General features: G+C 41.2%; 2 long non-coding RNA genes across 4 annotated transcripts in view; both read right to left on the bottom strand.

Moving 5' to 3' along the window:
• LOC149982609 (uncharacterized) overlaps positions 1 to 2,779 on the bottom strand; it is a 102,297-nt gene extending 99,518 nt beyond the window's left edge. For 2 of the 3 annotated variants that reach the window (XR_016497332.1, XR_016497334.1), the window contains exons 1-2: positions 2,704 to 2,778; positions 2,187 to 2,248 (exon numbers count right to left, since the gene is read on the bottom strand). This is a non-coding gene — a long non-coding RNA (uncharacterized LOC149982609). Of the gene's footprint in view, positions 1 to 2,186; positions 2,249 to 2,703 lie in introns of all 3 variants that reach the window. The other variant, XR_016497333.1, reaches the window with a different exon arrangement.
• Positions 2,780 to 7,046: 4,267 nt separating this feature from the next.
• Positions 7,047 to 12,535, bottom strand: LOC149982608 (uncharacterized). The gene is made up of 2 exons (XR_016497330.1): positions 11,905 to 12,535; positions 7,047 to 8,916 (listed from the first exon to the last, which is right to left on the bottom strand). It is a non-coding gene; the product is annotated as an uncharacterized LOC149982608 (long non-coding RNA).
• Positions 12,536 to 12,601: the final 66 nt, after the last annotated feature.

Raw genomic sequence — 12,601 nt, 5'->3', positions numbered from 1 at the left:
TTTAAAATATAAACAATATGAATCTAAAGAGATTTCACTGATACACAAATCCAAAACATGTGCATTATAATTGCCCACCTCAGATTGGGTAAAAATATTACATTTAAAGTGTGGACTTATTTCTGGTCATGCCCCAGAGATCCATGCCCCTAATGTTGAGGATAGCCAAATGCAGTTCCTTTGAAATCATTGTGAAAATAAACTTATAAAACATTGAACAAATTGATGGGCATGACACATTTTTTTTTTTTACCTCTATACCCCCTGGAACACATACACACACACGCACTCTGTCAACCCACCCTGTTTTCATGATCCTAAACCTTTGAATCACTAAAGGTAATATCTTTGGTAACAAAATGCATTCTTAGTTGATAGGGGGTGTACTTGCTCTTTATCTACTGATTTGGTTGACCAGCATTTTGTCCTTCTGACCTGTTGCGCTATTTCTCTATGAATGTCACTATGTTGTTTTTTCCCTATCAAATCCCGATAGAGGGGAAATATAATTAAATTAGCTTTATTTGGTCATGTCCGTGTATAATTGGTTCATTCAGTCTAAATTATTCAGATCCTTTGGGGCTTTCCATATTAGTTTTCTGCATTCCAAATAGTTAAATATTTTGTCAAGGTCTCTATGTGTTGTGGTGTGACGTGCATGTTGTTGGTAATATTGAATCATTTAAACCCTTAGATTTCCATAAAGGATACAACGTTGCATATCATTTTCTTTCAGATAAATCAATTTGTTTGGTGAGCAATTTAGGCCTCTTCAAGCCAAGGCAGTATAGGCTACCATGAAATAAGCTTGTTTAATAGACAGCTGTCACAGGAGTGTGGAGCAGGCGGGTGCACATTAGGTATAAAAAGTAGCCGTGTGGTGGATGTGCCCTCAGCGCACAGCGGGGCCCCGAGAGGCCATCAGCAGATCCACGTGATAACCAGTGTGGCGCGTGGCAACAAAGCAGCCTGCCTTCAGACACATTGCCACACACTGCCAGTCCGCCGTGCACGTGGAATAGCAGATGGTTCTGATAGCATGAAATAACATTGCTTGGCCCTTCACACTTGTTGAAGCGAAAGCAATTAGTCTGGTTGTCTCTATAAGCAAAAAGATCTCTTCGAAAAATAAATGCCTCATGTTGGTGCACTTTATTCAACAGGATCCTAAAAAGTGTTCAAACAAATATCAGAAGAACCATGTCAATTATTGCACACTTGAAGAAATATTTATAATTTTCAAAAAATATGTAACTATTACATACAATTCTAATGTGAATTGTAGGCTTCTGAATATGGATTCATTCCAAGTTAACCATTAAGGGCTTGCATACCTTTCCACCATTTTACATTGTGGCATTAGGCTATGTGTATTTTTACACACATCCTCTTAAAATTGTAGGGCCTATCTTGCATCTTCAATTCATTTTCTTTGAAATGTAATGCAATGCATTCTGCAATATCACATTTTATTTGTCACATACTTCGTACTCACATCAGCTACGGAGAGCGAGATCACACAGTCGTTCAAAACAGTTGGTATTCTCATGCATGGTTCAGTGCTGCTTGCCTCAAAGCAAGCATATAAAGAATTTAGCTCATGGTGGGTCTGGGTTTCCCTTTGTTATCTGTGATATTTTTCCTGCCCAGCTACATCCGACAAGCATCAGAGCCAGTGTAGTAGGATTCAACCTTAGTCCTGTATTGACATTTTGACTGTTTGATGGCTCGTCGGAGATTGTACCGGGATATCTTATAAGTGTCAGCTCCTTGAAAGTGGCAGCTCTAGCCTTTAGCTCATTTCGGATGTTGCCTATAATCCATGGCTTCTGGTTGAGATATGTACGTACGGTCACTGTGGGGAAGATGTCGTTGCTACACTAATTAACCTTTCTGATCTCCCCATCCCGGATCCGGGATCGTGAATACAGACTCAAGCTCATTACCATAACGCAACGTTAACTATTCATGAAAATCGCAAATGAAATGAAATAAATATGCTAGCTCTCAAGCTTAGCCTTTTGTTAACAACACTGTCATCTCAGATTTTCAAAATATGCTTCTCAACCATTGCAAAACAAGCATTTGTGTAACAGTATTGATGGCTAACGTAGCATTTAGCATTAGCATTCAGCTGGCAACATTTACACAAAAAAACAGAAAAGCATTCAAATAAAATAATTTACCTTTGAAGAACTTCAGATGTTTTCAATGAGGAGACTCTCAGATAGCAAATGTTCAGTTTTTCCTGAAAGATTATTTGTTTAGGACAAATCGCTCCGTTTTCTGCGTCACGTTTAGCTATGAAAAAACCCCTGTATCCTGGATTGTGTAAATCTATCAGCAAGCTCATTAGCATAACACAACGTTAACTATTCATGAAAATCGCAAATGAAATGAAATAAATATGCCATCTCTCAAGCTTAGCCTTTTGTAAACAACACTGTCATCTCAGATTTTCAAAATATGCTTCTCAACCATAGGAAAACAATCATTTGTGTAAAAGTAGCTAGCTAGCGTTAGCATTTAGCGTTAGCATTTAGCGTTAGCATTTAGCGTTAGCATTTAGCGTTAGCATTTAGCGTTAGCATTTAGCGTTAGCATTTAGCGTTAGCATTTAGCGTTAGCATTTAGCGTTAGCGTTAGCATCCAGCACACAACATTTCAACAAAAACATAAAAGCCTTCAAATAAAATAATTTACCTTTGAAGAACTTCTGATGTTTTCAATGAGGATACTCTCAGTTAGATAGCAGATGCTCAGTTTTTCCAAAAAGATTCTTTGTGTATTAGAAATAGCTCCGTTTTATACATCACATTTGGCTACCAAAAAAAATCCGAAAATTCAGTCCTCAAAACGCGAACTTTTTTCCAAATTAACTCCATAATATCGACTGAAAACATGGCAAACGTTGTTTAGAATCAATCATCAAGGTGTTTTTCACATATCTCTTCATTGATACATCGTTCTTGGACACATGGTTTCTCCCCTATATCAAATGGAAAAGTACGAGCAGCTGGCAATTGCGCACCGAATTCCACGCAGGACACCAGGCGGACACTTGGAAAATGTAGTCTCTTATGGTCAATCTTCCAATGATATGCCTACAAATACGTCACAATGCTGCTAAGACCTTGGGCGAACGACAGAAAGTGTAGGCTCATTCCTTGCGCAATCACAGCCATATAAGGAGACAATGGAAAACAGAGCTTCAGAAATTCTGCTAATTCCTGGTTGATGCATCATCTTGGTTTCGCCTGTAGAATGAGTTCTGGGGCACTTACAGACAAAATCTTTGCAGATTCTGAAGCTTCAGAGTGTTTTCTTTCCAAAACTGTCAAGAATATGCATAGTCGAGCATCTTTTCGTGACAAAATATCGCGCTTAAAACGGGAACGTTTTTTATCCAAAAATGAAATAGCGCCCCTAGAGATCTAACAGGTTAATGAACCCGGTAATTCAATTGGTAAACTCCTCAAAGTTATCGGATGAATCCCTGAACATACAGTATTACAGTCAGTGCTAGCGAAACAGTCCTGTAGCTTAGCATTCACTTCATCAGACCACTTCCGTATTGAGAGCATCACTGGTACTTCCTGTTTGAGTTTTTGCTTGTAAGCAGGAATCAGTAGGATAGTCATGGTCAGATTTGCCAAATGGAGGGTGAGGGAGAGTTTTGTATGCATTTCTGTGTGTGGAATAAAGGGGAACTTGAGTTTTTTCCCCTCTAGTTGCACAGGTGACATGCTGGTAAAAATGAGGTAAGACGGATTTCCGTTTCCTTGCATTAAAATCACTGGCCACTAGGAGTGCCACCCCTGGATGTGCATTTTCTTGTTTGCCTATACAGCTCGCTGAATGCGGACAGTGCCAGCATCAGTTTGTGGTGGTAAAAAGACAGCTATGAAAAATATAGATAAACTCTCTTAGCAAATAGTCTCTTCTTTTTATTGGGGTACTTTTAGTAGTGGTTTCTTTGCAGCAATTCGACCATGAAGGCCTGATTCACGCAGTCTCCTCTGAACAGTTGATGTTGAGAATGTGTCTGTTTCTTGAACACTGTGAGGTGCAGTTACAGGTGAAGTCAGACGTGTACATACACCTTAGCCAAGTACATTTAAACTCAGTTTTTCACAATTCCTGACATTTAATCCTAGTAAAAAGTCCCTGTCTTAAGTCAGTTAGGATCACCATTTTATTTGAAGAATGTGAAATGTCAGTATAATAGCAGAGAGAATAATTTATTTCAGCTTTTATTTCTTTCATCACATTCCCAGTGGGTCAGAAGTTTACATACACTCAATTAGTATTTGGTAGCAATGCCATTAAATAGTTTAACTTGGGTCAAACATTTTGGGTAGCCTTCCACAATCTTCCCACAATAAGTTGGGTGAATTTTGGCCCATTCCTCCTGACAGAGCTGGTGTAACTGAATCAGGTTTGTAGGCATCCTTGCTCGCACACGCTTTTTCAGTTCTGCCCACAAATTTTCTATGGGATTGAGTCAGGGCTTTGTGATGGCCACTCCAATACCTTGACTTTGTTGTCCTTAAGCCATTTTGCAACAACTTTGGAAGTATGCTTGGAGTCATTATCCATTTAGAATACCCATTTGTGACCAAGCTTTAACTTCCTGACTGATGTCTTGAGGATGTAGCTTCAATATATCCACATAATTTTCTTTCCTCGTGACGCCATCTATTTTGTGAAGTGCTCCAGTCCCTCCTGAAGCAAAGCACCCCCACAACATGATGCTGCCGTCCCCGTGCTTCGTGGTTGGGATGGTATTCTTCGGCTTGCAAGCCTCCCCCTTTTTCCTCCAAACATAACGATGGTCATTATGGCCAAACAGTTCTATTTTTGTTTCATCAGACGAGAGAACATTTCTCCAAAAAGTACAATCTTTGTCCCCATGTGCAGTTGCAAACCGTAGTCTGACTTTTTTATGGCGGTTTTGGAGCGGTGGCTTCTTCCTTTCTGAGTGGCCTTTCAGGTTATGTCGATATAGGACTTGTTTAACTGTGGATTTAGATACTTTTGTACCTGTTTCCTCCAGCATCTTCACAAGGTCCTTTGCTGTTGTTCTGGGATTGATTTGCACTTTTCACACCAAAATACTTTCATCTCTAGGAGACAGAACGCGTCTCCTTCCTGAGCGGTATGACGGCTGCGTGGTCCCATGGTGTTTATACTTGCAAACTATTGTTTGTACAAATAAACGTGGTACCTTCAGGCGTTTGGAAATTGCTCCCAAGGATGAACGAGACTTGTGGAGGTGTCCAATTTTTTTCCTGATGTCTTGGCTGATTTCTTTTGATTTTCCCATGATGTCAAGCAGAGGCACTGAGTTTGAAGGTAGGCCTAGAAATACATCCACAGGTACACCTCCAATTGACTCAGGCTAATTTACATCATTTATCAGAAGCTTCTAAAGCCATGACATAATTTTCTGGAATTTTCCAAGCTGTTTAAAGGCACAGTCAACTTAGTGTATGTAAACTTCTGACCCACTGGAATTGTGATACAGTGAATTATAAGTGAAATAATCTCTCTGTAAACAATTGTTGGAAAAATTACTTGTCATGCACAAAGTAGATGTCCTAAACGACTTGCCAAAACTATAGTTTGTTAACAAGAAATTTGAAAAACAAGTTTTAATGACTCCAACCTAAGTGTATGTAAACTCCAACTTCATCTGTAATTGCTGATTTCTAAAGTAACTCTAATGAACTTATCCTCTGCAGCAGAGGTAACTCTGGGTCTTCCTTTCCTGTGGTGGTCATCATGAGAGCCTGTTTCATCATAGCTCTTGATGGTTTTTGCGACTGCACTTGAAGACACTTTCAAAGTTGTTGAAATGTTTCCGGATTGACTGACCTTCATGTCTTAAAGTGATGATGGACTGTCATTTCTCTTTGCTTATTTGAGCTGGTCTTGCCATAATATGGACTTGGTCTTTTACCAAATAGGGCTCTGTTCTTTATACCACCCATACCTTCTCACAACAATAGGAAAACGACCCTAAGCACACAGCCAACACAATGCAGGTGTGTGGCTTTGGGACAAGTCTCTGAATGTCCTTGAGTGGCCCAGCCAGAGCCCGGACTTGAACCTGATTGAACATCTCTGGAGAGACCTGAAAATAGCTGTACAGCGACGCTCCTCATACAACCTGACAGAGCTTGAGAGGATCTGCAGAAAAGAATGGGAGAAACTCCCCAAATACAGGTGTGCCAAGCTTGTAGCCTCATACCCAAGACGACTCATGGCTGTAATTGCTGCCAAAGGTGCTTCAAAAAAGTAGTGTGTAAAGGGTCTGTATACTTATGTAAGTGTGAAATTTCACTTGTATGTTTTATTTTTTTGCAAACATTTCTAAAAACGTGTTTTGCTTTGTCATTATGGGGTATTGTTTGTAGATCAACGAGGGAAAAAACTATTTCATCAATTTTAGAATAAGGCTGTAACGTAACAAAATGTGGAATAAGTGAAAGGGTCTGAATACTTTCCGAATGCACTGTAAACCTTTTGTCTTGCCCATTCACCCTCTGAATGGCACACATACACAATCCATGTCTCAAGGCTTAAAAATCCTTCTTTAACCTGTCTCGTCTCTTTCATCTACACTAATATGGGATCATAGACATCAATAAGGGATCATAACTTTCACCTGGATTCACCTGGTCAGTCTATGTCATGGAAAGAGCCACTACTTCCGAGAAACATAGGATATTACAGTTCTTCGGGTCCTGTTGATAGGATAGTGTTGAACGGAGCTCGTCTAGTTTGTTCTCTAGTGATTGTATGTTTGCCAATAGAACTGAGGGTAGAATTTGGGAGCAAAGTTGAGCAGTCAGAAATCCCGCTCATTGCTTAATGAAGTTATCATGTGCTCCATGTCATTTTCAACCGCTCCGCTAAAAACTGCACCAAGCACCCAGGAAAAACTGCCACTTCAAATTCGCTCCATTCATTAAAATCACAATTTAACCAACACCAATCTATTTTTGATTGGAAAGATAAGTATTTTAATAAACATGAAAAGGTGAATGCTATTTGGTATTTATTAGGATCCCCGTAAGGTGCTGCAAAAGCATCAGCTACTCTTCCTGAGGTCCACATGAAACATGACATCATACATAGTACAGAACATTATTAGTCAAGGACTGAAATACATACATTTAAAACATCACACACAGCCTACATACAGTGGGGCAAAAAAGTATTTAGTCAGCCACCAATTGTGCAAGTTCTCCCACTTAAAAAGACTAGAGAGGCCTGTAATTTTCATTGCAGGTACACTTCAACTATGACAGACAAAATGAGTGGAAAAAATCCAGAAAATCACATCGTAGGATTTTTATGAATTTATTTGCAAATTATGGTGGAAAATAAGTATTTGGTCACCTACAAACAAGCAAGATTTCTGGCTCTCACAGACCTGTAACTTCTTCTTTAAGAGGCTCATATGTCCTCCACTCAATACCTGTATTAATGGCACCTGTTGGAACTTGTTATCAGTATAAAAGACACCTGTCGTCAACCTCAAACAGTCACACTCCAAACTCCACTATGGCTGACTAAATACTTTTTTGCCCCACAGTATCAGTACATACACACAATATCTAGGTCTAATACATAGTACAGAACATTATTAGTCAAGGACTGAAATACATACATTTAAAACATCACACACAGCCTACATATCAGTACATACACACAATATCTAGGTCTAATACATAGTACAGTGCAAATTACAATAATATACACTGCTCAAAAAAATAAAGGGAACACCAAAATAACACATCCTAGATCTGAATGAATGAAATATTCTTATTAAATACTTTTTTCTTTACATAGTTGAAGGTGCTGACAACAAAACCACACAAAAATGATCAATGGAAATCAAATTTATCAACCCATGGAGGTCTGGATTTGGAGTCACACTCAAAATTAAAGTGGAAAACCACACTACAGGCTGATCCAACTTTGATGTAATGTCCTTAAAACGAGTCAAAATGAGGCTCAGTAGTGTGTGTGGCCTCCACGTGCCTGTATGACCTCCCTACAACGCCTGGGCATGCTACTGATGAGGTGGCGGATGGTCTCCTGAGGGATCTCCTCCCAGACCTGGACTAAAGCATCCGCCAACTCCACAGTCTGTGGTGCAACATGGCGTTGGTGGATGGAGCGAGACATGATGTCCCAGATGTGCTCAATTGGATTCAGGTCTGGGGAACGGGCGGGCCAGTCCATAGCATCAATGCCTTCCTCTTGCCGGAACTGCTGACACACTCCAGCCACATGAGGTCTAGCATTGTCTTGCATTAGGAGGAACCCAGGGCCAACCGCACCAGCAGATGGTCTCACAAGGGGTCTGGGGATCTCATCTCGGTACCTAATGGCATTCACGCCTCTGGCGAGCCTCTGGCGAGCACATGGAGGGCTGTGCGGCCCCCCCCAAAGAAATGCCACCCCACACCATGACTGACCCACCGCCAAACCGGTCATGCTGGAGGATGTTGCAGGCAGCAGAACGTTCTCCACGGCGTCTCCAGACTCTGTCACGTCTGTCACATGTGCTCAGAGTGAACCTGCTTTCATCTGTGAAGAGCACAGGGCGCCAGTGGCGAATTTGCCAATCTTGGTGTTCTCTGGCAAATGCCAAACGTCCTGCACGGTGTTGGGCTGTAAGCACAACCCCCACCTGTGGACGTCGGGCCCTCATACCACCCTCATGGAGTCTGTTTCTGACCGTTTGAGCAGACACATGCACATTTGTGGCCTGCTGGAGGTCATTTTGCAGGGCTCTGGCAGTGCTCCTCCTGCTCCTCCATGCACAAATGCGGAAGTAGCGGTCCTGCTGCTGGGTTGTTGCCCTCCGATGGCCTCCTCCACGTCTCCTGATGTACTGGCCTGTCAAATCAAATCAAAATCAAATCAAAAAATCAAATCAAATTTATTTATATAGCCCTTCGTACATCAGCCGATATCTCAAAGTGCTGTACAGAAACCCAGCCTAAAACCCCAAACAGCAAGCAATGCAGGTGTAGAAGCACGGTGGCTAGGAAAAACTCCCTAGAAAGGCCAAAACCTAGGAAGAAACCTAGAGAGGAACCAGGCTATGTGGGGTGGCCAGTCCTCTTCTGGCTGTGCCGGGTGGAGATTATAACAGAACATGGTCAAGATGTTCAAATGTTCATAAATGACCAGCATGGTCGAATAATAATAAGGCAGAACAGTTGAAACTGGAGCAGCAGCACAGTCAGGTGGACTGGGGACAGCAAGGAGTCATCATGTCAGGTATTCCTGGGGCATGGTCCTGGTAGCGCCTCCGTGCTCTGGACACTACGCTGACAGACACAGCAAACTTTCTTGCCACAGCTCACATTGATGTGCCATCCTGGATGAGCTGCACTACCTGAGCCACTTGTGTGGGTTGTAGTCTCCGTCTCATGCTACCACTAGAGTGAAAGCACTGCCAGCATTCAAAAGTGACCAAACATCAGCCAGGAAGCATAGGAACTGAGACGTGGTCTGTGGTCACCACCTGCAGAACCACTCCTTTATTGGGGGTGTCTTGCTAATTGCCTATAATTTCCACCTGTTGTCTATTCCATTTGCACAACAGCATGTGAAATTTATTGTCAATCAGTGTTGCTTCCTAAGTGGACAGTTTGATTTCACAGAAGTGTGATTGACTTGCAGTTACATTGTGTTGTTTAAGTGTTCCCTTTATTTTTTTGAGCAGTGTATATAAAATGGCGGTGTCTCTTCACAGTCCCCTTTGTGCAGTAAGGTGTTCTTTAATCTCTTTTTTTAAACTGGTTTTATTGAAAGCTTGAGTTACCTGTAGCCAAGGCTCTATTTAAGATTGTGCTTTCCCTGCCTCTGTTCTGGACCTGTTTGCATGTCTTGTGTTGTATAAAGCGCTCGTCACTTCAAATAGGCTGCAGTACATGTCATATTAAACAGCATAACATGCTAAATAGGTCAGGAGCCAGACAGGGAGCCTAAGAAGGAACACAAAATATTTTTTTTGGGGGGGGGGGTAAATTATTATTTTTTAATTTTTTAAGGCTATAGCCTACAAGAAATACATTGTGAAGTATTTGCGAGTGCTACACACTAGGCTGGTAGGGAGTCAGGGACATTAAGCGCTCAGCATTTAAAAAATGTATTGTTGTATTAAATCATTTTAGTCTAAAAATTGCACACATACACTGTGACCTACTAGAATTAAATAAAACATTCAAAATGACTTATTAGGCTTAGTCTGCATGCCTTTGAATTCATTTTAAGAAACGCAGACCAGTAGCGGAGAATATCCTCTCCATGCTTACAGAGCCACTGGGGAGTTTTTTTTCTATTGGTAGGCCTAAAGGTTTTTCGGCAAAATAACCCAATCAAAATGGAAAGCTCCTTGAAAGTTGGAATATGCCAGGCATATTAGGCCAAAATCAATTATGGCTTATTAAGGACACTTTTTTTTTAGTTTTAAATACTTTGCTACAATGACACACTTAATTAGCTACCCACCTCATTCCTTTATTTTAGCATGTGCACATAGTAAGTCATCATGATTTTTGGATGTGTCTTTTCAGATTCCACAATGTTTCTTTAGTTGTGGACATTACATCACCGCACTTTCTCTCTTGCTCTTGGTCCTCATATTTGTAAATCACCTTGATTTGGCACCTGTACATTTGATCAGTTTCTTTATGAAAATATTTAGGGAACTCCATGACAGTAGCTAAAGCAAGGGGCTATAGCAGCACACAAGTAGACTACAAATGCATGCTGGGTCCGGCATGCCCTGAGCTTTTGATGTGAACGCTACTTGGAGCGGGCGAAAAGGCCGACAAGTCAGCCTTTGGGAATCTCGCTCCAGTCAAATTGGACACGCTCTGCTCTAGCTCCGCTCAGATCACTAGCCGCGGGCAGCATTTGGTAAGCTAACACACCCACACTCATCTCCCCTTCCCTGCTGTTTTTAGCTACCTTAACAATGTGGGTTGACACACACGTTAATTTAGCGATCTCAGTTCATACATTACACACATTCTTACCTCCCTTCAGTAACAGTTTGGTATGTTATAAGAACTACGCAGACAAACTTCCATGTTTAATTTATGTGACGTTTATTGCACTTATCAATGTTTTGGATGAGCGCTCTGTTTGTTTGTTTCTGTTCCTCTCTCTGTAGCTTCCGGGATTCTGGAATAAGGACACGAAATATGGCAATCGGGCTGGCTTTGTAGTGACTGTACAATTGAAGACAGCATGTCAGGAGTGATGGGATTATGTAACTGTGTTATATTGCGCTATATTGTATTATTTAAAACCGATTGCTAAGGTTCAATGAAGATAATTCATGATATGTTTAGCTTAGTGGAAAATGTAGGCTCTGATGTTGGTAAGGGGGGCGTTTTGAATGAGTTGTTGATGGGGCAGCACTGTTTTAGCTGTCCCATAATGAATACTTTTGGTGGCAGTACTGTTTTTCTTCCAGAATCACTATGTAAATAAACACCCTTGCACAGAAGTACTTTTACGGCCATCGTTTTATTTGATAGAGGTTAGGTTTTTCAGTTTAGCCGTGGGATGGCGCACCGCAAATCAGTGAATTCCAAAAAGAGATTTAAAGGAACGCGTACTGAGTTGTGTTCGCAGCAGCATCAACTGTCAGAAAAGGTACCTAAAATTGAAACGGGGTGGAATACGATGGATTCATCCGGCGAAGAAGAGGTAAATTATGAGAAAATAGGAGCCTGGCCAAGGGGCCAAACACAACCAGAATCGCTTGAGTTGCAGATCATAAAAGACCAGCCAACTGAAGGAGCAGTTGGAGGACCCGAACCACAACCAACCATGGTAGCCCTTTTCCAGCAACTTTTCACCTACCTTGAGATGAGGGATGAAGACTTCGAGCAGGAGTTCCGGGGCCTACGACAATCTGTCCTCACAGCGCCTGTCTTCACATTGTTCTGTGTAATTGCTGGGTAATCTATGGGTGCTAAAATCTGTCGTTTTTGATTTAAAAAAATAAAAATACGTTTTTTTGTGTGAAGTTGGAGTTCCAGTCAGCCCACACTAGTCGTTGCTCAAATCCATCCTAAATCGTGTTGAGTTTCGTTTAGTCAGCATCCACCAGGCAGGCCTACATGTCAATACCCCTATTATAAAGCCCTACAACATAGGGCTAATAACTTATCACAGTGGTTAAAGTTAAATAATATAATAATGTATTGTATTTACAAATGACATGATTTTGCTTATTGACATACACTTACGATTAAATTATGTTGTGTATGAGGCAAAAGGTGAATGAGTCCCATGAACAATATAAGGATTGGGATAAGATATCACATTTAACTCCCCATTCTATCAATTCATCGATATATTTGCAAAATTATCCCCATATCAATATTATTGATGTCTTGTTAGTAGTGGATCCTGCGGAGCAGTTTTGGTGAGAAGTGTAGCTCTGTGTTGTAACCTGTCTATATGCTCCTTAGCGGTGGCGCGTTTAGTGGTTACCATACAGTTGAGCATGGTGGTACACGAGACCCGGGACTCAAGTCCTCCGGTGTGACGTGGA

Source organism: Oncorhynchus mykiss, chromosome 7, assembly GCF_057628025.1.
Source record: "Oncorhynchus mykiss isolate SJ-2025 chromosome 7, ASM5762802v1, whole genome shotgun sequence".
Taxonomy (NCBI): Eukaryota; Metazoa; Chordata; class Actinopteri; order Salmoniformes; family Salmonidae; genus Oncorhynchus; species Oncorhynchus mykiss.
Note: the sequence above shows the minus strand (reverse complement) of the source record. Positions and strands in the feature narration are given on the sequence as shown.